At 40.7% G+C, this 27,685-nt stretch overlaps 1 pseudogene; it reads left to right on the forward strand.

Annotated features, from left to right (window-relative positions):
- The first annotated feature begins 14,046 nt into the window (after positions 1-14,046).
- Positions 14,047-14,974, forward strand: LOC142439999 (eukaryotic translation initiation factor 3 subunit H pseudogene; annotated as a pseudogene).
- The last annotated feature ends 12,711 nt before the right edge of the window (positions 14,975-27,685 follow it).

A 27,685-nucleotide genomic window follows, 5' to 3' on the forward strand; every position in this document is an offset into this window, starting at 1 on the left:
CCAATTCTACCTTAGAAACCTGGCTAGACCAGAGGATGTACACTAGTACAGATAGCAACTGGAAACACAGGGAATCCAGGACAGATGATCCCTTCAGAACCAGTGGTGTGAGTGGTGATACCTGGAGGGTGGGGCTGAAAGGGGGAACAAAGATCTACATATAATCTTCTCCTTGGGGGATGGACAACAGAAAAGTGGGCGAAGGGAGATGTCAGACAGTGTAAGATATGACAAAGTAATAATAATTTATGAATTATGAAGGGTTCATGAGGGAGGGGAGCATGGGGAGGGAGGGGAAAATGAGGAGCTGATATTAAGGGCTCAAATAGAAATCAAATGTTTTGAGAATGATGATGGCAACAAATGTACAAATGTGCTTGACACAATGGATGGATGGATGGATGGATTGTGATAAGAATTATAAGAGGCCCCAATAAAATGATTTTATAAAAAGAGAGATTAAAATGTTTTCATCTCATGCTTTACGTCAGTAATGAGAAACATTTGCGAAGTAGTAACCACACATCTGTGGTTAGATTGAGAAGTTGATAGACTCCAGAAAACATGTAATTTGAGTAAAATATCTATCATGTCCTGTAATTAAGATGCAATTTCAAAATAGTAACACCATTATGCTCAAATTTGTCTAATATTAAGTTCAGTGTGCATTGTGGTGTCTGCGCTGCCAAAGGTGAGACTCAGAACTTAGCGTTCACGCAATATGGTGTGTCTCCACAAGGAGCAGCACGTAGCTAGATGTGTAGCAACAATGCTGGGTATCACTGTGTTTGTTTGTTTGTTTGTCTTTCCTTTTGGGGTTTTTCTTGTAGCTGAGCTAACCTTCACAGTCCAATAACTTAGGGAACCTCTTATACTTGCAGTAAAATTTCTAATTTAGTTCTCATGTTTAATTAGTAGTTTTCTTAATTCCCCAAAATGTTCTAAGCATCAAAGATAGCTCTTGAAGTGCAAGCCTAGCAATTGAATATAAAGCATGTACCTAGCGCTCAACTACTAGCCAAGCAGTTGGTAGATCAAATTTACCCAGAGATACTTTGGGAGATCACAGCTTTGTAAAACCTATGTTGTGTTAGGTGCCACCGAGTTGATTCCAACTCATAGTGGCGCTGAATGGAACGCTCCCTAGTCCAGCAGCGTCCTCACATTTCTCCTCATGTTTCAGCCCATTCATTGTTGGGGCCACTATGTCAGTCCACCTTGTCCAAAGTCGTCTCCTTTTTCGCTGCCTCTCTATTTGCCCAAGTATGGTAAAGGAACTGGTCTTTTCTACCCCTGCAGAATACTTCTGTTCTGTACAAATGAGGGTGTCATGAATCCGAATCGACTCAATGACACCTTACACAAACAACGAAACATTTCTAACCTGTTATGAGAATGAGAGCATTAGTCTACAGGATTGTAGATTGCAGGAGAAAATATCAATGTCAGCGGAGCATCATTACCCTGTTGCAATCTCTCCTTTGTATCGTGGCATAGTGATTACGTTTTGGGCTTAGATCCACTAGGTCAGCAGTTAAAAACTGCAGGAGAAAGATGGGGTTTCTAGGCCTGTAAACAGTTGCAGTCTCAGAAACTCATAAGAAGCAGTTCTATCCTGCCCTCAAAAGGAGGGTTTTTGCTTGTTTGTTTCTAAGTGACAGTGCAATTATAACAGAACTGCTGTAAAATTAGAGGCTTTAATGATGACAAATTTATTTCCTCTAAGTTAGGAGGCAAATGGTCCAAATTCAAGGTGCTGTCTCTAGGGAAAGGCTTTCTCTCTTTTGGCCCCTTGGCGTGGTGGATTACATGTAGGGCTGCTAACCGAAAGGGCAGCCATTGGAAGCCACCAGCTGCTGTGCTGGGTAAGGATGAGGCTTTCTCCTCTGGGAAGAGGAAACCTGCATGGCCTGCAGAAGCTACAAGTCAGAAGTGAATCCATAGCAGTGACCTTGTTTTCGATTTTGGAGGAAGGGCCTTATACCTGCTAAATTTCTGCTCCTTGGGTCCTTGGTGACCCTCATGCGGTGTTCTTCATTGTTTTGCTTCCCTTTGTGTTACCTGCTCTTGTAGTGATTTCTCTTAGGTGATTGACACAAAGGTGATTTGGGTTTTATTAATATTAGGTTCAGTATGCAGTATCATACCCTATACTGTTATGATTCGTTAATTGAACAATGAAACTCCTATTCTTCAATGGATTGCAGCCAGTGGCAGAGAGATTGAGGACATACAACACATAATTTTTCTTACGATTCAAACTCATTTTCAGTATATGTAGTGTCCTTTTGTTTTCCCCCAAAATTGATTGGCATATAATTCACAGATCATACAGTCCAATAGTTTAGTCACAGCAATAAGAACTGTCTAATCATCACCACAATCAATTTTATAAAACTTTTTATTGTGAATTAAGTGAGGGCATTTTGATAGAATTTTCATTGAATAATTCATGTACATTTTGTTTTGTCTCACTGATTACAATCTACACAATGTATAATGCCACAATCAGTGTTACAATATATTCTTCATTCTTGGACTCATTGTTATTAGTTCCCCATTTCCAACCAATTCCCCTTCCATGTCCCCAAGGAATCACTAATGCTAAGCCCACATTCATAGTAGAAATAAATTTGCTAGCTCATACATTTCGTAGATCAGATTAATCTTCAGCTTTAATTCTGGCCCTTTAGCTTTAGAAGGAGGCCAATGGCTGAAAGACTAAATAGTTTGGTGGTCCAGTCCAACCATAGTTCCTGATGACATGCTCCTGGAAAGCCTGTGGGCTAGAAAACCTGATCGTGCAGCTCCACTCTTCCACAGGAGGACCACATACATTGGAATCAACCTAATGTAACCAACAACAACAATTTTTAGATTTAATAATTGAAATGTTTTCTGAATAACCTAACGAGGCTCTTTAATATCATACTTATATTTTTTATCCCCAGAGTCCGGGCAGCCTAGTGGGTCACATATAACCTCAAGGTTAGTAGTTCATATCACTAGCTGCTCCATTTTTTTCAGAAGATGAGACTCTCTACTCCCATAAAAATGCAGTCTTGAAAACTCAAAGGGGCATTTGCTGCTCTGTTCTATAGGACCTCTGGGTGTTGGAATTGATTTGAGGGCAGTAAGTTTAGTTTTTGGAAGGAACCTGGGTGTAGTGTTGGGTAGTCATTGAATTAATTACCCCGAGGTCAGCAGTTCAAACCTACAAGGAGGACCTAGGGAGAAAGAGGTGGTACCTGCTCCTGCAAAGCTTTACGGAACCAGAAACCCGAGGGTCACTACGTGCCTGAATCCACCTGGTGCCAGTAGTGTCGGTTTGGGTTCTTTCTAGTCCAACCCTCACGGTAGGAAACTTTTGTCTCCGTCATGCCCTGCAGCACTTTCATTTCTCCTTACATAACCTGTGTTGCTGGGGCCTGTTCTTCATCCATGACAGTAGAAAACACAAATTTGTGTGTCACCTCAAGAATTGAGAATTGTGCACACACACACACAAAAAAAAACCCTTTCCTAGCAACAATAATTTATAATTTATCTGGGGGTCACAAGTGTGGGAGGTGGGGTAGGGAGGGAAAAAAGAGGAGCTGATACCAAGGGCTCAAATAGAAAGTAAATGCTTAGAAAATGATGGTGGTACCATATGTGCAAATATGCTTGTTAAAATTGATAATGATACATGGATTGTTATAATAGCTATAAGAGACCCCAATAAAGTGGTCTTTAAAAACAAATAAACAAAAACCTTACCTACATTAAAAAGGATGAATACATTTACAGGTTTAAATGCAAACTGTCTTCCAACTCAAGGCAAGTAACAGCTGCTGGGGTTCCAATGGCCAACATCAGCCAAAGAGAAGCCACTCGGTCGCAAGGCTCAGATTCTTCCACCCAGGAGGCCACACCAGCGAGAACTGGCTGCATAGGGTCACCGGATGACCTCCAGATGGCCTGCAGATGACCCTGGACCTGGCAGGTCTTCCTGTGAGCACTCTGCACAGACTGGCCAGGCCTCCACCCCGGTTGTCAAGTGACCCAGTCACACATGCTAGCGTTGACATCGAGGGATCGAATACAGACCAGGGGACAGTTAACGTGAATGCAAGATCAAGATCAGCCAGAAAGGGTTTCAAGGACATTCCTTTCAAAGGCTAGCATAAGGTGCTAACCTGTGCTGTCCTCAACCTCATGGACAGCACGTTTTAAAAAATCCATGAACACCTCTTTTTTATACTACGCCCCCTCCCTCTCTCTCTCTCTCACACACACACACACATACACACACCTCTAGTGAACCTAATTAATGAATTATTCGTGATGTTGATCACGGTGATAGTTACTTGGTTACAATCCCTATTTTACAGCAAATAAAGTCACTGCTGATCATTCAGCTCAGATGCATGATCTGACAATAAAAAAAAAAAATGTTAAAGGCTCCTACACATCAGGGTTCTTTCCCATAAAAGTTTTGTTTCTGTTTTAGTTCATGGTTCATGAGCTAGTTCTGGTTCATGGGAATTGACCCATTCAATGCCCTGGTCTCATTTATGTATTCAATGGGAAAGCTGCCTGGTCTCTTGTTCTGAAACCATGTTCCAGGAGCTGGTACTCAAAGTTACTTTGTAGACTTTTTTATTACTCCTCCTAAGTTGAGTTCTTTTCTAAGGCACAGCACCGTGCCGATCGCCTGGCTAATGCCAGCTACTTGGCTACTCTCCTGAAAAGGAGCATAATGCGGAGATGAATGCAAGACGTTTAGGATTCAACAGTCCAGGTTCAAGTCCTAGCTATACCACTTAAAACTTAGCTATTTGGACTAAAACATAATGTCCAAATCTTAACTCCTTGCCTGCACATTGTGATGATAGTATTTACATGAAGGGTTCTGTAAGAATTGAATGAAATTATATATCGTTTTCAAAAACCTATTAGAAAAATTCTGTAATCCACTAGATCCCCTTGGAAGCTACTCTTGATTAGTTTTTTTTTCTTTTAAATTTGGAGATACCCTAAGTATACTAAGGGGATTACCAAGAAAACTTATATCCAGTCATCCACTGATCATAAAGATATTTTAAAACACATTTTACTTGGAATAAACCCATGCATGCCTGAACTGAAAACGTAGAAGCAATTCATTGTCGACATCCTTCTAATAACCTACTGGGAGAACTCTGCTCTCCGCGATAGTCTCTCTATGATTTGGAATCCTCTCAATGGCGTTTGGGGAGAACTTTTATAGCCAGAAACTGCTTCACTTAATGTGCACATACCTAATCCCACATCCACAGCCCTTAAATCCATTTCAGCTCAGAGCAACACTGTAGGGCAGAGTATCACTGCCCCTTAGGGTTTCCAAGGTTGTAAATCTTTTTGTGGAGGCAGACTGTTACATCTTTCTCCCAAGAGCAGCTGGTGAGTTAGAACTGCCAAACTTTCAGTTACACTGAGTCACCAGAATGCCACAATATGTTCTGTGCAGTAGGACATTATGTGATTTGGAGGTGGACCAAACATCATATGATATACAAGCAGTCCCTGAATTACAAATGAATTCAATTCTTAGATCTGTCTTTAAGCCAAATTTGTACCTAAATCAGAATAATTAGATTCAGTTTATATCTAATTTCAGTTCCTTAAATGTTTGTCTCGTATATAATATAAAGTGTAACCTTCAAACCTAAAAAAATCTTAAAGAAACACTTGCAGATACTCTAAAGCAGCTTTAGCAAAGTAAAAATAATGTTCTGATCTGTGTGACAAAGTAATATCCATTTGTTATTACCAGCTATTGCATGTATTTTAATGTTTCAAACAAAATAATAGGCTTTATGAGGGTTGAGACCACAGACATATATGTGACTAGATATTATCCACATAGATGTTACACAGTGCATGCCTGTGTTGTGCACTGTTTGCATAATGACATAGATAATGTTTCAGAAGAGCAGCTTAAGCAGGTCTCACCTGGGAAATGAGCCACAGCAGAGAATATCATTAGGTGTCACCAAGGGAGCCCCCTACGTCCCTCCAGCAGCAAAAGGGAAATGAGGAAACCCAGGTACACAGTCTGCCTCAAAACCTACAGGAAACAAGCACCAAACGACTACCAAGAAACAGAGAGAGGGTCTTGTGCCATCAGGAGGGCTGTGAGTACACTTCTCACACGAGTCAGTCTTAGAACTTGCATGGAACCATGGAGAGGGATTTAGAACTAACAATTCTAAAAACCTGGAACTCTAAGTCATTCTCTGTGATTATCCCCAATTGTCTTAGCAATGTGTAACAAGTTACCACAAAACTCAGTGATTTAAAAGAAAATCTGAGATATGATGCCATAGTTTCTGTGAGTTGGAAATGGCTTCACTGGGCCCTCCATGGCTCAGGGGCCCAGGGGTCACCTAAACTGGGCTGGGCGACGATTTCCTTCCAAGCTCACTTGGGGTGTGTTGTCAGGGTTCAGTTCCTCATGGAGGGCTTTCATTCTCTGGAGACTATTGACTGGAAGCTGCCCCCAAATTCTTGCCATGTGGGTTTCTCCCACATATCAGCTTGCTTCATCAAAACCTGCGAGCTAAGAAGGCAACATAGGTCTGTTAACAAGACTGAAGCAACAGACAATCATTAAACTTAGTCAGAGACGGCGTGCCAGCATCTGTCTGTATCTCACCATTAGAAGGAAGCCAGTAGGCTCAGCCCCCATTGAGTGTGGAGATTACTTTGTGCTTCTCAGCTGTCTCCCTGACACGGGGTATACGAGATGAGCTATATGTTACTAACAATGGTCTTTACCTTTGAGCTTTTGTCATGTATTTTTCCATCTGGTTGATTCATACTAACCTTAACCTCTACACGAAACAAAATAACTGCATTCATAAGAGCACATGCATTTCCTTAACTAGGGGCCGGTCTTCCCTGGGATCCACATTTCACTAGAAAGTTCTAAGACTGTTCTTGAGGGCTAGTTTTCCATAACTCGAGATAAAAATATAATGTCCAAGTGTAAGAATTGAAAACTGTGACTTCATATATTAAGTTTTTAATAATCTATAAAGTTTTAACACCTAATGCCTATAACATTTCAAAACAAAACAAAACTGATTCTCTAACATAAAAACCCTAGCAGCTATGAGCACTAGTCCATCTGTTTATAGGATTTGGATTTTCATGAATAACAAAATTTGCAAGGATGGCCGACCTATTTCATTTTCTTTGTGTAAGATCTTTTTATTTTTTTCCCAAATTAAGGGCTTTTAAAAATAACAACTATTCTTATCATATAATGTAAAAAGAGAACATTATATTATCTATCCTTGGAAAACAAAAATAATACTACTAATGTGAAAAAGACACTTTTGGCTTTAGAGTTTTTAATGGAATAGATTTAGCTTGTATGAAAACTCATTCTATTTCCCTCATTGTCTAAAGTTCCAAAAGTCAAAATTACAGAGCAAAGCTAGTCCCAGGAGTTTTTTTTTTGTTTTTTTTTTTTTTGGGGGGGGGGGAACAACACAAAAAACTTGCAGTCTAAAATTCACATCTAGAGTGGATTTTTGAAGCAAGACTGTTTAATAAATCTGACTTAGAACATTTTAAGTAATGTTTCACATTAAAAATGTGACTTTTCAATGTATTGCTTTTCGATTAAATGTCATTGCTGATGTCAGGTGCATCTTGGCTGAAAGCAGAGACTGCCAGAAAGAGGTTCCCTTGTGACTTATCAATTATGCACAGACTTTCAACTGTGTGGCTCACGACAAACTGTGGACAGCCTTGAGAAAAGTGGGAATTCCAGAACACTTACTTGTGACTATTTGAAACCTATACATGGATAAAGAGGCCGTTGTGTGTACAGAACAAGGGACTACTGCAGTTTAAAATTGGTAAGGTTTTGGGTCATGTTTCTATCCTCTCACCATACTTATTCAATTATTTAGATTATAAGAAGAATGTAGTATCAAGCTTGGAAGGAGGCTTATAAACAGTCTGTGATATGCAGAGAACACTTCGCTTGCTGAAAGTGAGGAGGACTTGAAGCACTTGCTGATGAAGATCAAGGGTTGTAGACTTCAGCCTGGCTTGTGACTCAGGGGAAAGAAGACCCAAATACGCACAACTTGACCTATAGGTAACACCATGATAGACTGGGAAATGATTAAAGTTATCAAGGATTTTGTCTTGTTTGGATCCATAATCAATGCTCATGGGAGCAGTAGTTAAGAAATCAAAAATTGCAGTGCTTTAGATAAATCTGCTGCATAAGACCTCTTTTGTGTATTGAAGAGCAAGGGTGTTACTTTGAGGACTAAAGTGGGCCTGACTCAAGTCACGGTATTTTCCAATTGCCTCATATATGAAAGTTGGACATTGAAGTAGAAAGGCTGAAAAAGATTTAATGCATTTGAATTAGGGTGCTGGTAAAGAATATTAAAAGTTACATAGACTGCCAAAAGCGTAAACAAATCTGTCTTAAAATATGTAAAGCCAGAATGCACTTTACATGAAAATAATGTGAGACTTCATCTCACATACATTGGGCATGTATGTTATCAGGCCAGAGCAGTCCTTAGAAAAGGAAATCAAGGTTGGTAAAGGAGCGAGGCAGTGAAAAGGGGAAGGCCTGTGTGGAATGGGCAAACCTGCCACTCACCCCAGAAGAATAGGGATATCGTTCTACATACATATACTTATATGTTGACTATTAAGGCAGCTAATAGACATTGGGCCTCTATTCAAGCCTTGCCTCAGTGCAAAAAGAAGGGATGAGTAAGCCATGGTGCAGTATAGCACCAACTAAACGTACAACATTCCGCTTGATCTTTTTCTAAAATCATTTTATTGGAGGCTCATACAGCTCTTATCACAAGACATACATACATGTGTCAAGCACATGTGTGCATATGTTGCCATCATCATTTTGAGAGCATTTTATTTCTACTTGAGTCCTTTGTATAAGCTCCTCATGTTTTTCCCCCTCCCTCTCCCACTCTTTTTCCCTCCAGAAGCCTTGATAATTTGTAAATTATTATTATTTTGTTCATGTCTTGACACTGACCAATGTCTCCCTTCATTCTGTTTCCGTTCCCCAGGGAGGGGGTATATGTAGATCATTGTGATTGTTTCCCTTTCTCCCCACCACCTTCCCCTTCCCCTCCTGGTATCACTACTCTCATTATTGGTCTTGAGGGTTTATCTGTCCTGGACAACTCTTATCTGTACCAGTGTACATCCTCTGGTATAGCCGGATTTGTAAGGTAGAATTGGGATTATGATAGTGGAGGTGTCTGGGCGGAGCATAAAAGAACTAGAGGAAAGTTGTATGTTTCATCAGTGCTAAACTGCACTCTGATTGGCTCGTCTCTCCATGTAACTCTTCTGTAAGGGGATGTCCAATCTACAGATGGACTTTGAGTCTCCACTCTGCACTCCCCCTCATTCACATTGATATGATTTTTGTTCTGGGTTTTTGATGCCTGATATCTGATCCCATCAATACCTCATGATCACACAGCCTGGTGTGCTTCTCAGTTAGATGGCCACTTGTTTGTCATCAAGCCTTTAAGACCCCAGATGCTATATCTTTTGATAGCTGGGCACCATCAACTTTCTTCACCACATGTGCTATGCACCCATTTTGTCTTCAGTGATCTTGTAGGGAAGGTGAGCATCATGGAATGCCAAGTTATTAGAACAAAGTATTCTTGTATTGAGGGAGTACTTGAGTAGAGGCCCAATGTCTGTCTGCTACCTTAATACTAAACCTATAAATATGTACACATAGTTCTATTTTCCCCATCATAATATATAAATATATTTACATATGTACATACCTCTATTTAGACCTCTATAAATGCCCTTTGCCTCCTGGGTATTTCCTCTATTTCCTTTTGCTTTCCTCTGGTCCCACTATCACGTTCAGCCTTCATTCAGGTTTCAGTAATTCCTCTTGATTACATTGCCCTTGATCAAGCCCTATGCTTGATCATCCTATGCGCCCTCCCCCCACTATCAGGACCCAACTCTACTTTAAAAATCTGGCTAGTCCAGAGTACATATATTGACACAGATAAGAGCTCTGGACACATGGAATACAGGACAGATAAACTTTAAGGAACGGTAATGGGAGTAGTGATACCAGGAGGGTAGGAGGAAGACGGGTGGAGAAGAGGGAGGAAGCGGTAGTGATCCCAATGCTCAAAGTATAGCCCCTTTCCACCAACCCAAGGGCATGAACAGCTGAACCAAGGGTGAAGGGAAACAGAGGATGGTGTAGGATATGAAAAAAATAATAATATATAATTTATCAATGGTTCACAAAGGTGGGAGGGAAAAAAGAGGAGCTGATACCAAGGGCTCAAGGAGAAAGAAAATGCTTTGAAAATCATGATGACAACATATGCACAAATGTGATGGATAGAATTGATATATGGATTGCTCTTAGCCCTATAAGAGCCCCCAAAAAATGATTTTAAAGAAAAGAGGCAGACCCTCAGCAAGGCTGATTAACACAATGGCTGCCACAATAACTTGCTAAATTTAAGCCATGAAGTTAATTAGATGAGAAAATACATTTTGCTTTGTTTTAAGCTTGAAGCATATATTATGAATATATCTAATTCCCAGAAGAAGAGAGGACAAATTTTTATCATACAATTCATTGATTAGAGATCCATTTCTCTATCTGTTGTCAACTCTAGTCATACTTCAATAAGCTTTTCTGACAACATGGCTGTCAGTGGATACAAAGGTGACTAAATTTTATAGAAACAGTAGAGTTTTTTTGCTTCTTTAAGATCCTTATCCCAGTAATTGAGTCTCAAGACAAGCAAATTGAAATTCAGAATATTAAAAAAATCAACTTTTCTTGACCAATTTTTATTACCTATAAGATAAGGCTGTCTTTAGTAATCTAATCGACATAGTCCTATAGGTTATACATTGGGTTTTGACTATAAGCTCAGTTGTTTAGAAATGAGCTGCTCTTTTGGAAAAAGTTAAGATAGTATGCTCACATAAGTATTTATAGTCTCTAACATACTATTTGCGGTCATTATGAGTAAAAAAGACTTGATTATTGTGGGTGTGGTTCTCAGTGTGCCCAGGGTAACTAGCTGTACTTACATACCAAATAACTTCATATTAGGAGGAATCAGGTATTATAAGAAGAAAAATTCAGAATTTGCTTTAGATACACACAAACTGTAATAAACACTTCTTTCAGATATGTTTAAGCCCATAATTATTATGTGTTTTATAAAGATTGAGAGCAGTGGTTTCTTCTGTGAACAGACAAGTATGTGAATGCCTCTGTAATGTGTGATACCAATAATTTAATATGGAATTAAAAACTTGGAAGCAAGGACGAAGAAAGAAAAGTTGGAAAATATGACCTCGGTAATCAAAATTAAACTGGAAATCACACAATAGAACTTTTCAAGACCCATGACATTTCATTTTTAATATCCTTTTTTTTTTGGAGACCATAACAGGCAAGTATATATGTGGACCTGCAGCAATGGAATTGACAACATCTACGGGATGAAAACATGAAGCAGAGAAACCAGGTCAGAGGTATACTGTGGACCAAAGTTGAAGATAAAGTCAACTAAAACGAGTCTGCAGGAGTCAAAATATGACTGTGAGCATATGCTACCTGAATCTTGAGAACACCTCATGAACAGATTTGATGTGTTAACATTAATGAGAGAGACCTGACAAACTATGTGATGACATATGAATATCATAAAAGGGAAAAGGGAAGAATCACTTAAAAGACTAAAAAGAAAGATAAGACCAGAGTGAGGAGATGATCAAGTAAAAGAGCTGAACAAAATTTTTCAAAGGCCAGCCCAAGAAGAGAAAATACAGTACGAAAATGAAATACGCAAATATCTAGACTTGAAGTACTGAAAAGGAAGACCATGCTCAGCACATCTCAAGCTGAAATAAATGAAGGGAAACTTCAAGCCTTACTTTGAAATATAGAAGATTCCGGTGGACAAACTTTTGAATGATATAGTAAGCATCACATCAAAAAAAAGATGGAAGGAATATAGATTCACTGTACTAAAAATAAGTGCTCAACCTTTGACCCTTTCGAGGGGTGTCATCTGATGCAGCATCTTCAAGAGGAGGGAAAGGTTCACTGAAGACATCAGTGACCATCGAGGCTGTAGGAACTGACAGAATGCCAACAGAAATGTTTTAACAGACATGTGCGATCCTGAAAACAATTATTAGTCTAGGCCAAGAAAATTTGGGAGACAGCTCCCTGCCAAACCTATTGGCCTAGATCCATTTTTCTGCCCATTCAAAAGAACGCTGACCCAACTAAATACAAAATTATTGGACACTATCATTAAATTCACAAGCAAGTAAAATTTTGCTGAAGATCATTTGGAAAATGGTCGTAGCAGTTTATGGACAGAAAGCTGACAGAAATTCAAGTGAGATTCAGAAAAGGGCTGCCATTCCTAACATGAGACAGATCTCAGAGGAAAGCAGAGTGTCCTAGAAAGATGTTTACTTGTGCGGAATTAACCATGAGAAGGCATTCAGTTGTGTGGATTATAGCAACCTTTCGATAGCATTGAGAAAGAGGTGAATTCCTGAACACTTCTTTGTGTTCATGCAGAACATGTACGTAGACAAAGAGGCAATTTTGTTTGTTTGTTTATTTGTTTGTTTGTTTGTCACACAAGCAGAGAATATTACATCACTTAAACTCAGGGAAAGCATGAGTTAGGGTTGTATCCTTTCACCATACTTAGTCAATCTGTGTGCTGAGCAAATAATTCAAGATGCTGGACTACGTGAAGACAATGCAGCATCAGGATCGAAGGAAGTTATATTAACCACCTGAAATATGCAGATGCCACAAGTTTGCTTGCTGAAAGTGAATATAGTTTTAAGCACTTGGTGGTGAAAATCAAAGACTTTAGCCACCAGCATGCATTGCACCTCAATGTAAAGAAAACAGCTGGACCATTAGATAGCATCATGATAGAGAAAAAATTGACGGTTTTTAGAGTTCCACAATCAATGCTCATGAAGTGGCTGTTGAGAAATCAAATGACTTAGTTGGCAAATCTGCTGCACAAGGACCTATTCAAAGTATCCAATAGCAAAGCTATCCCCTTGAGGACTAGCGTGCCCCTGCCACAAGCCAAAGCTCTTTAATGACCTCCTCCATGTGGAAGGTGTACAATCAATAGTGAAGACGGTCGAAAAGTCAATGCATTTGAGTTGATGCAAAACGAATGTACTGAGTGTTGGTAGAGCTTATGGAAAGAACCAAAGACTTGCAGAAGACCAAAGAAATATACCTTGGAAGAAGTACAGCCAGAATTCTTTAGACGTGAGGGTGGTGATAGATTGACACATGGCTGCTACATCGGGCTCCAGCACCATTTGTGGGTATGACACTGAACTGGGCGATGGTTTGTGCCATTAGGTAGGTGGCTCTGACTAGGAACTGACATGATGGTATCAACATAACATGATCTGAAGGGAGGGATGCAGAAAGTAGATAAGGACATTTCCACAGAGTGGGGGCGGGGGGGGGGAAATCTTCCCCTAAAGCTGGTTCTCTGGTTTTGAACTTCAAACCTCTTCAACCATTAGAGAAAATATTGCTGTTGTCAATTCATCCACTCATGTCTGTTACGGCAGCACTCGATAATTGTGACCCGTTCGTGACCATGGCCAGGTGGGAAGCATGTGGCAAAGAAAGGAATTTCAAAAAGAAAAATCTAGTCCATGAAAACAATTTTCATGGTTTCCCTTAGTTTTTGTAACACCCCGCAAAAAAAAAAAAGGATGGTTTAAAAGAATATAAACATACTTTTTCCTGGTTCTTGGGAGTGGGAATCTAAAGTTCACTTTCTTTGTCTTCTCAAGGGGAAAATCTTTCCTTGTCTCTGGTAGCCCGGGACCTTTCTTGCCATTCCTTGAAATGTAGATGAATCTTCAAGGATTTTCTTACTTCTCACCCCTCCTTTCCTCTTTTATTAAGAACTCAGTTGTCCGGCTGGACAGATGGCCTCCCGCAAGGAGAACGCAGGCCCAGAAGCCACCTCCACCGCCACCTCCGCCAGGGGCGATGCAGGGAGGAGCGACAGCAAAAGCGCCTCTGGAGACTCAGCCGTGAAGCAAGTGCCAATCACTGGCCTGGCGGTCTAAAAATAATCAAGCTTGACCAAGAAGAAAGACAAGGGACGAATGTGGTCCAAGGAGTGCTTTGAAAGGGCATGGTTGTGGAAGACCGGCTTGAAACTACCAACTGCTTTTCTTTCCCTGAGCACACGGAGGATGGTGCTGATTTTGATAAAGTCCAGTGTCAGATGGCAATGATGCGGAGCCTTGTTCATGTGCACACTGACCATATCCTCATGGGTCGGTACCAGTCCACGTCCGATGCCTCCTTCATCACCCGGTGCTTCTGGAGCTGCAGTTCAGTTACCAGCATGCCACTGAGCCGTGCATCATGCTCATTCACGATCCCACTGACACTGCCCAAGGCTCGCTCTTACTGGGGGAAGTTTGTCGAGGAAAGGATTCTTCTCCTGAAGCATTGGAAAAGGCAGCTTCTACCTTTGAGCACGGGTTTGAAGAAGAGCCGATCATAATAAAAACATTCACATCTGATCAACACCTTGATGTGGAAGCTTGAGAAGAATTCAGCCGTCACGGATACACACGAGATTGCGAGCAGCAATCCTCTGGAGAAGAATCTACAGTTGCTGGTGGACAGAGTGGAGGAAATGAGCCAAGATATCGTGAAATATAACACGCCCCTGAGGAGCACTATGGAGCAGCGGCTGCAGCAGAAACATCAGTACCAGCAGCGGCAGTCTCTCCACCTGGGGAGACTCCCCGGCTCCCTGAGGAGGACCTGTCCAAGCTCTTCAGCCCTCCCAGGCCCCGGCCAGGAGGGACTGCTGCTCAATGCAGGCCAGAAGGTTAAAGCTTTCACTGCCGCCAACCTAGGAAAGCTCGTCACGACCCAGGCTCTTTCAGACCAGAACAATGAAGGACAGGCAGTCACCAGAACCGGAGTTAACATGGGCTCTTGGGATCACTCTGGGACCACTTATGGAAAATCGTTTTGTGGACTGAAAAGCACAGAAGATTCCTCCATGGTCAATGCCTTCTTGGGCTGTAACATTTCTTTTAAGCCAAAAAATAATAGATAAATAAAAATAAAATATTTAAAAACAAAGAATTCTCTCCCATTAAATAAGGTTTAATTCAACTCTGGTATAGCCTTCCATTAATTTAGATAATAAAAATTTTTTAAATCCCATTTTTGAACAAGTATGCATTCATAGAAACTAAGTAGAACTTAGACATATCATTTTGAGAGAAAAAAATTCATTCATAATAATAGTTCTTTACTATAATTTTATTTTTACCTATTATTAGGGTGTGATACTATTTGTTATATTAAGTGCTCATTTATCCTGTGTGGCTTATAAATGTTCTTTTGGAGGGGGCAGTGTCTTATGCTCCTCTCCTCAGATTCTATGTATGAGACATGAAATTCATGAGACTTCCAGTTATTGACTGTTTTTCAGAATTGTGAATGAGTGAATAGATGAAGGAGTCAATGAATCAGTGAATGAATAAAAGGGATAATGGTAGGCGGCGATTGGTGGCAGTTCAAGATGGGACCTGAGTCTTTGGCAGAAAAGAAATTATACGTACATGAACCTCTTTTGGTATGGAATTAAGTGAGAATGTTGTAAAGACAAATTTTGCTGGAAATATTTTCCTAAATTCTCAAGCCTCATTATCTCTAAACTAATTAAGTTTCTGTAATTACCAAATCTCTCGTTAGACCTGGAACACGGTATTTGGAAATTAAATCTGAGGCTTTGGATTCTGGGTTCAAGACGAAACCATTTGCAGGGCCTTTTTGCCATTTATTGGCACAGATTTTGCTTGATAACATCTTCATAACTCATGCTGTCCAGACAGCTCTGGCCTTCCAAAATACATTCTTAATATCCTTCCAAGACACACAGTCTAGGAAACTGCCTGCCATTTAAATTCCTTTGGAGTTGTTGGGGGTTTTTTTTGCAAGCTTTGGGGAAGAAGTGGCATTTCCGTGAAAAAGAGCAAAAACGGTTTCATAGCATTTATTGATTTCTTATGCTCTGATAAGAACCCCTGGTGTCATACTGGGTACCACACAGAGCAACTAGCATTGCTCAGCTGTTGGAACTCGCCTGTGCTCTGTGGAAGAGAGGTGAGTTTCTGCCCCTGCAAAGACTTGTAGCCTTGGATCCCCACAGCGGGATGTCCACCTTGTCCATAGGGTGGTGAGATTCAGAACAGACTCGAGGGCAGCGAGTGTGGTTTTGGTTTTACTCTCTGTTAGGCATCGGTCTAAGCATTTTCTGTGTATTGTTATTTGATTATCTCTATGAGCAAGAACCAAGAGTGTTTACGGAAGAAGTTCAAGCTGCACTTAGCCAAAAGCAAGGCTCCAGGAATTGATGGAATGCCAATTGAAATGTTTCCACCAGCTGAGGAGCACTAGAAGCACTCTCTGCCAGGAAATTTGGAAGACAACTACTAGGCCCACTGACAAAAAGAATAATAATAATTAATCCACATTTGCACCTACTCCAAAGAAAGATGACACAACAGAATGCTCAAATTATAAAACAATATCATTGATATCTCATGCAAGTAAAATTTGTCTTAAGATCATCCAACCACAGTTGCAGTCATGCTGGATTCAGTAGAGGACTTAGAAGAAAGGGTCTCATTGCTTATGTCAGGTACATCTTGGATGAACGTAGTGAACACCAGAGAGATGTTTATTTGTATTTTAGTGACTCTTCAAAGCACTGGATTATAACAAACTACGGATAACCTTTGGAAGAATGGGAATTCCAGGACACTAGATATGAAACACATATCAAGAGGTAGTTGTGGGAACAGAACAAGGGAATATTGCGTGATCTAAAATCAGGAAAGGCATGCAACATGGTTGGTTTTATCTTTTCACCATACTTCTTTCAACTGTGTGCTAAGCAAATCATCAGAGAGGCTGGCTTATATGAAGAAGAATGTGGCATGAGGATTGGAGAGAGGCTTAACAACTTGCAATAGACAGATGAGACAATCTTGCTTGCTGGAAGTGAGGAGCACTTGAGACACTCGATGTTGGAGGTAAAGGATTCCAGCTATCAGTATGAATTGCAAATCAATGTGAGGAAGACCAAAATCCTCCTAACAATAGATGCCATTGTGATACATGGAGTAAAGGTAGAAGTTGCCAAGGATTTTGTCTTGCTGGGATTCCCAATCAATGCTCATGGAAGAACAGTGGAGAGGTCAAAAGATGCACTGCTTTGGCTAAATCTGCTGTACAAGAGCTCTTTGGCATGTTGCCAAGCAGGGATGTTATTTCAGGGACTAAGTTACCTAACCCAGGCCATTGTATCTCCAATGGCCTCATTCGTGTGAAAATTAGATGATGAACAATGAAGAACTTAGAAGAATTTCATTTGAATTGTGGTGCTGGAGAAGGATAGTGAGGGTACCATAGACTGCTAAAAGAACAAACCAATCTGTCTTGGAAGAAATACAAGCAGAGAGCTCCTTGGAGGCAAGCGCGGTGAGACCTTGTCTTATGTAGTATGGACATGTTATTGAGAGAGGCCGGTCTCTTAGAGAAGGATATCAGGTTCAGTGCAGCAGAGGGGTAGTGAATGGGGAGGGGAGAGCTCAAGGAGATGGCTGACACAGTGACTACAAGAACAAGCTCAAGCATGAGGATACTCAGGAGGATGGCCCAGGACTGGGCAGTATATCTGTTGTGCTGTGCAGAAGGTCGCTATGGGTCAGCAATGACTTACCCAACAACAACAACACAAGAAAGTATCTATACTAACTTTGAAATTATCACAAGCACAGAATTCTTCAAATCTTTCCTATTTTATGTACAGTTACATAATAATGTTTGTTTCTTTTCTCAGATCCTCTTCTTCTCTCCCTCAATTGCTGACCTGCCTGCGTTTGTGCTTGCTGTTTGCTTTCTGGGAATATTTTTTCTCTGCTCCAGGAGGCTAATCTAATACCCAAGCAAGAACTCTTTCATTCCCATATGGCCTGGCGTTTTCCTAACTAGACTCTAGGAGTCACTTTTCTTTATACCCTTCTTTCTTTGTATTCTTACCATAAGGCAAAATATCTCAAAAATCACCCACACTTGAGTCATTTTACCTCACCGAATATGCACAGGTTTATTAATTTGTTGTTATTTAATTCAATTTACATATGCCAATATTAAGCACCATTTCAATTCTCTAGTGTGCAAGTCTCATGAGATAGACAATTTCCCTACGTATTTGTCCCTTATTATTTGTTCTGGCTTTGATTAGGTTATAATCAACTTCAATCATTTTATGGTTGGGAGATTTGCCAGGAGAAAGAAGAAATATATTATCAAATCTATTGAAAATTTATAATGTTGTAAGAGGAGAAAGATGTTAATCATTTCAACTACTTATTTCAAATGAATAGATTGCATTCCAAGGCAGCCCTGGTGGTGTATGATTAAGTACTCAACTGCTAATGAAAAGAGTAGTGGTTTGAAGTTTCTCTGTGGAAGAAAGATGTTGAAGTCTACGTTCCTAAAGGTTTTCAGACTTGAGAACTCTATGAAGCAGTTCGATGTAGTTCCAACGGGTCACTATGAGTTGGAATCTACACAGTCACACTGGATTAGGCTTGGCTATTACAGGAGGCTTTAAGAAAAGTTCTATATGGTATAGCTACTCAATGGGAAAAAGAGTATTGACTCTTTTTGCTGGATTTTCTTAATTGGAGATTGTGTAGGTACATAGACATACATTCTAGCAAACTGTAAATCATTTTTTCCAAACTGAGTTTTAGATCCAAGTGAAAGTTTAAAGAAGACTGACAGCAGTTTAGGAGCCCCAGTAGCATAATGGTTACACGCTGAGCTGTTCACCGTAAGGTCAGCAGAACCTAGCATTTACGCCATGGGAGAAAGACAGGCTTTCTACTCCTGTACGGAGATACACTCTCAGAAACGCACCGAGGCAGATCTAACCTGTTCTGTACGGTCATTATGACAGTAGTTGACTTGATGGCAGGTAGTGAGTTGTTATTTTATATTTATAAAAACAACATAGACACTAGTATTGCTTTCTCTCAGGTCAGTCCAAGTTAAATTCTCCAGTTCTTCTCCCAGGATCAAATAGCAATGAAGCAGGATCACTTTATCATGATATATAGTGCTCTTCTTTGGGTATCCAAGTCACACATGGAAAAGTGATTATGAGATAAATTTCTGACATAGTACAATATTGAGGCTATTTAGTCTAGTTCAACTAGAAAATTTGGTTAAGATATTGCGTTACTCTAAAAACTTCTTGTCAGAGGACTTACCTGGTACAATTTTGAGCCTTTATATACATATATATAAACTTGCTTGCCTGCAAAGTTACATGTGTTAAAACACTAAAGCATTGACCCATAGATAGCTGTCTGCTTAAAACATAAATCCATTCAGTTTTCTGAAGATTGAGTCAGTAGGGTGGAGTAAGGCTTCTCAGGAAACTTCTTACTACCGTTACTACCCTTGAAAAATAATCAGATGCATTGTTGAGAAGGAAAATAACTTATTTTGCCTGTAACTTTCCAGGTATTTTATCATTAGTGTAGTTTTCAATATTCTTAAAATTTCATTATAATAAACCCTGTGGTCATCCTGTGTTCCTGGATAACATCCATCTAAACTCCTTTGGAACCACAGGGGGAAATTATATATATATATATATATATATATATATATAACCTCTCTTCCTTGAATTAAATTGATGTAAGAGATCCTCTCAGAAGTCACTGTTTTGGCGGGCGGTGTTTTGAAGGCATCCTGAGGAGACTAAGACAAGTGTATTACTGAAAGAACTCCTGGTAGCCATCAACTGATCACAAAGACATGATTAGTATTCTGTTGTTGTTGTTTGGAAGAAGCCCTGTGATTTACCTCTATATAACTGCCAAATCGCATCATTTAAAAACTAGTAAAATATTTATGGGAGTCACCTAATCTGGTGTCAATTTAAGGATTAAGAGTGTAGGGGTAGAGTCTAGGCTGTCATTCTGGAGATAGCCAAAGAGACTTCTGTGTGGGCATGGGCTTCTCCTGAGACTTCTGGAAAACCTGGGACTTCCTCCTTGGAGGCAGAAGACACCTCTCTACCAGCTACTTCCTGGAAGACATTGCAGAACACAAGCCACATGGACTCAACCAGACCATGGAAGCCAGAGAAGCCACAGAGAGACCCCTGCCAGTACTGAGATGCTTACAATGCCACTGGACACAAGGACTTTCTACCTACCCACTGACTTGGGATCATCAGGCATTTGGCTTCATTGCATGTGTTGTGTGAGTCTGAAGAGGACTTTATAGATTGGTATCAGACATATGGGCTAATATCAGACTTATGGTCTTGGACTGGACAGGGTTGGGATATTTCCTCAATGTTCAATTCCTCTTGTATATAAGCCTTTCCCTTATAGACATATGCGCATTCATGAATTTGTTTCTGTAGTCTACCCAGACTAACACACTATTCATCTTCACACTTGTTACATAGGAGCCTATTTTGGAGACCCTGTGTCAATCCATCTCATTGAAGGTCTTGATTTCGGCAAGCATGATTGTGTTATTTGCATTTGATAAGTTATTAATAAGCCTCTCTTCAAGTCTAATGCATACACTTCTCCAAGTTGAATGCATACACATCTCCAAGTCTAATGCATACACTTCTCCAAGTCTAATGCATACACTTCTCCAAGTCTAATGCATACACTTCTCCAAGTCGAATGCATACACTTCTCCAAGTCGAATGCATACACTTCTCCAAGTCGAATGCATACACTTCTCCAAGTCTAATGCATACACTTCTCCAAGTCTAATGCATACACTTCTCCAAGTCGAATGCATACACTTCTCCAAGTCGAATGCATACACTTCTCCAAGTTGAATGCATACACTTCTCCAAGTCGAATGCATACACTTCTCCAAGTTGAATGCATACACTTCTCCAAGTCGAATGCATACACTTCTCCAAGTCGAATGCATACACTTCTCCAAGTTGAATGCATACACTTCTCCAAGTCGAATGCATACACTTCTCCAAGTCGAATGCATACACTTCTCCAAGTTGAATGCATATACTTCTCCAAGTCGAATGCATACACTTCTTAAGCCATTACTGTTCTCCTGTTCTGTGAGAGTGACAGGTCTATGCACAGGTGCCCCATAAGCACAATGGAGTGTTTTTGAATTCCTGTTCTTCTCAATATTATCCAAGTGGTTATGATCCACATAGCTGAATGTCTTTACATAGTCAACAAAACACACGTAAACAGTTCCAGACTAATTACTCTTTGAAAATCACTCTTGTTCTCTGACTTAAAACAACAACCTGTTCATTTGGTTCAATTTTACAGCCAAGGAAGCTAGGACAAATCATATTAAAATTTATAAAATTTTAAAATAATTTTTAACTTACTCTTCACTTACCATGCCTTGAATCTACCTAATTCCCTTGAATGTAAATCATACCCAGAAGTGGTATCTTAATAGGGAACAGTAAACATCCTGGATCCAGAAGATGATGATGACCTTGACATGAGATGAACAACAGCAGAAGTTGGACTTCTCAACTCACGGAGCAATTGCTACTGAGTGCTTGGGGGCAGGAGGCTGGCTTGTGGAGTGGGGCATCTCTGAAAACGTAATTGGGGAAGCTGGGTTTGCTGACCCACAAACGTGAAGCTGAGTACCTTCAGCCTGAGGCTTACTGGGGTGGGGTCCCTCTGAGCAGTCTGCTGGTGCATGGAGCTTAATCTGAATGCCATCAGGTTGAGGCTTCCAGCCAAGTGGCACCGTCCTTTGGCATTTATTATCAGACCTGAAAGAACTTTGGTGGGAGTTAGAGACTTCGGTTAGAAGAACCACACTAAATAGTTTACTGCCCCTGCAGGGGTGTTCTGGAATGGCAGTAGTGGATTCTTTTGAGATCTCTGTGAGAAATGGTTCTATGCTTCTCTCCTAACTTTGGTGGCTGCTGCCAAGCCTTGATTTGTAGAAACATGCTCTCTTGGCCGCTGTCTCTCTGTGTCTGTGTATATTTTCCTATTTTATAAGAATGGTGGCTATGCATAAATTAGACAAAATCTACTACTCCAATAGGACTTCTTGTTAACTGATGACGTCCTCAAAGATCCATTTCAAATCAGGCTCATATTCAGAGGTATAGGGCCTAGAACTTCAGCATATCTTTTGATAGTGTACCATATCATACGCACATGGGATCTGGTATCACAGTGCTCAGGGAAGGAGGAAGAATCCCCTTTGCATAGTGTTAGGAACTAGTATTTAGATGCACCATCAAAATGAATCAGGCTTCAGCCAGTGAAACAGAGGAAAACTCATGACATGTAGGAAAAAGAGCCTGTGCAATGATAGCATTCTGTGCCCCACCAGAGGGCAATACTATGAAGTGATATATTTACCCCAACAAAGGAGAGCCTTTGGTTTACAGAGAAGAGAAAAAATTGGCACAAAAAAAGACACATTGAGGATACCATGGAGGCTTAAGTTTAATTTACAAAATACCCAAAGCAAACTCATTGCAATGGAGTCAATGCTGACTCAGACACCCTGTGAGGTTTTGAGACTGTAACTGTGTACGGGAGTGGAATGCCCATTCTTTGTCCTGTGGGGCTGTTTCAAACTGCCCACCACTCAGATCGCAGCCCAATGCATAACCACCATGCCACCAGGCTACACACAGCCTTACTCTGCACTAGGCTGGAAGGATGATAGGGGAGAAAGAAGAAATACATATACATATATGTTTATATGTGTATATATATGAGCCAGTCAGGGAAGCTGCAGCGTCACTATTGAACAAAAGACACCACAGTTTTCTCCAAGATCAGCTCTGAATGACTGCTCTCCATGCCCTGGAAACTTCCTAGTGCTAACTTGATAACACAGCTCCAGAATGTGTTCTCATCTCCTTCTACTCTTTGTGTCATTGTCCTCCATTTCAAAGACCATGGAGATTGAATGTAGGTCTGATGTCCACACCAAACTGCAACTGGTGATGGAATAAGACTTTTATGGGTGATAAGCTTTGTTGGCCCAGTGGCTGCTGATTGGAATGTCATTGGCTTGACTCCACGAGACCCTGTGGGAGAGCAAGGTGACAGGCAGCTTTCCTAAAGGTTGCAGCCTAGGAAACTCTATGGATCTACTGCCCTGTAGAGTCACTAGGTGTCAGAATTGGCTTGACAGCAAACCTATCAGAGTAGATGATATAAACCATCAGAAAGGTTTCTGATTATAAACAAGTAATAATTTAATATCCACTTGAGTTTTGGATTAATTAAAAAAAATTAGTCTTCCAGTTGCACCAGTCACATTTTTAGTGCTTTATAGAGAGATTTAGGAACCCTAGTGGGACAATAGATAGGCACTTTACTGCTATCCAAAAGGTTGGTGGTTCTAACCCACCAAAGGCTGCATGGCAGAAAGGTCTAGAGATCTGCATCAGTACAGTTGACAGCCAAGACTATTTTACATGGAGTTCTACTTCGTTCCATGGCATGGCTATGCATTAGCAGTGTTGATGGACCCCTCAACCACATGGAGCGTTATGACTAGGGGCTTGCTCATGTGACAGTGCAGAAATAGACATCTTCATCATCACAAAAACCTGGGACAGTAATTTCGACAAAACTTTTCCTTTTAATAATCAGCAAATTGGGGGTCCACAGGTTAAGTCATCCATCAAGGTCACAAAGCCAGTTAGTGTCCAATTCAGAACTACGTATCAAAATTTCAGTTTATTTTACATTTTTCTATCCATCAAACCTTATTGCTTCTTCATGTTCTGTTCAAATGTTTTGTTAGGTTTGTCCCTTATTGCTAGCATTTTTTAATTCCAAAGGTGGGGTTCACTGTATTAATTATAAATGATATGACATTTTAATAAGGAACTTCTGGGGCTATAACAACCATGTTGTTGTGGTTGTTAGGTACTATTAGGTTTGTTCCAACTCACAGAGACCTGTGACCCACAGAAGGAAGGAAGCACGGCCTGTTCCTGTGGTGTCCTCAGAGCGGTTATGATATGGGAGCCCCTTGTTGCGGGGACAGCCACTGTGTCATTCCACCCTGTGCCTCCCTCTGTTATACTCCTCCTCAATATGACCTCTGTTATACTCCTCCTCTATTTTACCTGTTATACTCCGCCTCTATATTACCTCTGTTATACTCCTCCTCAATATGACCTGTTATACTCCTCCTCTATATTACCTCTGCTATACTCCACCTCTGTATTACCTCTGCTATACTCCTCCTCTATTTTACCTGTTATACTCCGCCTCTGTATTACCTCTGTTATACTCCTCCTCTGTATTACCTCTGTTATACTCCGCCTCTATATTACCTCTGTTATACTCCTCCTCAATATGACCTCTGTTATACTCCGCCTCTGTATTACCTGTTATACTCCGCCTCTATATTACCTCTGTTATACTCTGCCTCTGTATTACCTCTGTTATACTCCTCCTCTGTATTACCTCTGTTATACTCCTCCTCTGTATTACCTCTGTTATACTCCTCCTCAATATGACCTCTGTTATACTCCGCCTCTGTATTACCTGTTATACTCCGCCTCTATATGACCCCTGTTCTACTCCTCCTCTACTTTACCTGTTATACTCCTCCTCTGTATTACCTCTGTTATACTCTGCCTCTATATTACCTCTGTTATACTCCTCCTCAATATGACCTCTGTTATACTCCTCCTCTATATTACCTCTGTTATACTCCACTATATGACCTCTGTTATGCTTCTCCTCTATATTAGCTCTGTTATACTCCTTTGTATTACCTCTGCTATACTCCTCCTCTATATGACCTCTGTTACACTCCTCCTCTATATTAGCTCTGTTACACTCCGCCTCTATATTACCAAGCATTGGGTTCTTTTCCAAGAGCTGCTTTCTCCTGAGAATGTGTCCAAAAATGTGAGTTAAAGTCTGATGGTCCTTACTTGAAAGAGCAGTGGGCTGTACTCCTTCCAATAGGCCAGTGGATCTCAACCTTCCTAAGGCCGCGACCATTTAATACAGTTCCTCGTGTGTGGTGACCCGCCCCCCAACCATAAAATTATTGTCATTGCTACTTCATAGCTGTAATTTTGCTACTGTTATGAATCGGGCGACCTCTATGAAAGCACTGTTCAACTCCCAAAGGGGTCATGACCCACAGGTTGAGAACCACTGCCATAGGCATTTATTTGGTCTTCCAACAGTTCACGAGACTATCAATAGTCTTTTACAGCACCATAGCTCAGGTGTGGCAATTCTGTTATGGTTTTCCCTATTTCATGTCCAAATTGCACGTGCACACAAGGCAACTGAAAATACCATGGCTTGGGTCAGGCTTACCTTACTCCCCAAAGTGACATCTCTGCTCTTCAAAACTTTAAAGAGGTCTAGTTCAGCAGGTTTGTACACACAATTTGGCAAATTTCTATTTGATTGCTTGACTGCTTCTTCCATGAGGATTGATTGTGGATCCAAATAAAATGAAATCTTTGTCTGCTTCAATCTTTTCTCTATTTCTCATGATATTGTCTATTGATCCAGTTGTGAGGATTTGTGTTTTCTTTACAAGGAGATACATTTCACACTGAATGTTACAGTCTTTGATTTTCATCAGTGAGTGCCTTAAGCACTCCTCCCTTTCAGCAGGCAAGCTTATATCATGTGCATATCACAAGTAAATAAAAGATTGCAGCAGAGTCTGCATTACACATAGTTTCTGATTCTGCATCTTCACGTTATTTGTGGCATAGAATATTTGCAGTAGAATCTTGAAATTTTTCATTCAGTCAGTCATAGAAAAAGGACAAAACTACTGAAAAGCTCTGTGAAAAGGAGTACTAAATCTAGAGGCGGATTCTCCTAGAGGCTGAGTCTCCTAGAGGCTGAGTCTCCTAGAGGCTGAGTCTCCTAGAGGCTGAGTCTCCTAGAGGCTGAGTCTCCTAGAGGCTGAGTCTCCTAGAGGCTGACTTCATGCCAAGAGCTACCGAGTAGCACAAGGATTCGGGGCACGGTTAACAAGTTGATCTCTAGTCTTCAAGTATCTCTCAAAAGCTAGAAATCGTTGTAGACCATATTATCCCAAGATTGATCTGTTCATCCTTTTAACAGTCTATGGTGCTGTCAGTATCCTTCACCAGCACCGCATTTCAAATGAGTTGATCCTTCTCAGTCTTCCTTATTCAATGTCAAACTTGCACATGCACGTGGGGCCTTTGAAATAACACAGCTTGGGTCAGGCACATCTTAGTCCCTCAACGGAATAACCTAGGTTCAGAGGGAGCAATATTTACATGCTTTAGTGGTCAGCCATGGGGTAGTGTGATCAGGACACTACTGTGAACACACCCAGGAATAAATTGTGATCATCATCAAAAACAAACAAAAAATATCTGATTGTTCTCTCTTCATGCAGCGTACTCACCATGCTCAAAGAAGGTGAGAAAGAAACACAGCAATGCTAACTGCTCCATCTTATAGCCCAATATATCTCTCCAAACAGGGCTTTTAAAAATTAGTACCAGGGGCTATCAAAGACAATATTAATAGAAGATCGTTATGCCCCGGGGATGATTGATAAGACTCCCTACCATAAATTAACAAGGAGGTTTTGAAAGGGAGCCAAAGACAGATAATAACAGGGGGGGGGAATCCCATAGATCCTCCAGGAATGGGGTGTGGGCTCACACTAAATCTTAGCTCCAACTTAAGAACAATTTTTTTCTTACATCATGGCCTCCTTGATAGTCACCCTGGGGAAGGGAACACAGAAGATATGGATGCTTTAGCAAAGTGTGGTGAAGAAATAAGATGGTGCCCAGTATCAGATAAAATAGTGCCTGGGGTCTTAAAGGCTTGTTTCCAAACAAGTAGTCATCAAAGTGAGGTATCAATTAGGCCCACCAACTAAGCATACAAACATCAGCCATGTCAGGATTTTAAATGACATAATCTGAAGCCAATCCAGAGGGAATAGTATCAGAGTCTAAATTGAGAGGATCTGCTTTGAAGAAGACTATGGGTGACAGTGGGACAGCCAGACACGTTTGTGGGATCGACCCAGGAAAGAAGCCTTCAGTGAGTTCCCTCGGTCCATGAGAGAGGGATGGGAGGAAAGTGGCTACTAAATAGAGTGCCCGGGAGAGATGACTATAGAAGATCCAAAGCATAGACCTGACTTGGACAGTTAACACCTTGTCAGTTGACCCACCCCCTGATGAATAATAGGCCTGATCTGTTTTTCAATATTCCCTGTTTGCTCATATTGGCTTTCTCTCAGATGTGTTGTGTCACTGGGGGTCCCCCTCTAGAATTTTTGTTATATGCTTTTCTGTTTGTCCGTATATGATAGCCAGGATTGCTGAATTTACAGGGACAGCGAGTAGAATAAGCAGAATAGAATGGTAGGATGGTTGGGGGGGGGGGGACGAGGAAGGGGGCACTAAAAGAGAGCTAATGTCCAGGAAGGAAAAGAATGCTTGGAAACTGATTGTGGGCGCAA

The sequence above is a fragment of the Tenrec ecaudatus genome, chromosome 2, assembly GCF_050624435.1.
Source record: "Tenrec ecaudatus isolate mTenEca1 chromosome 2, mTenEca1.hap1, whole genome shotgun sequence".
Taxonomy (NCBI): Eukaryota; Metazoa; Chordata; class Mammalia; order Afrosoricida; family Tenrecidae; genus Tenrec; species Tenrec ecaudatus.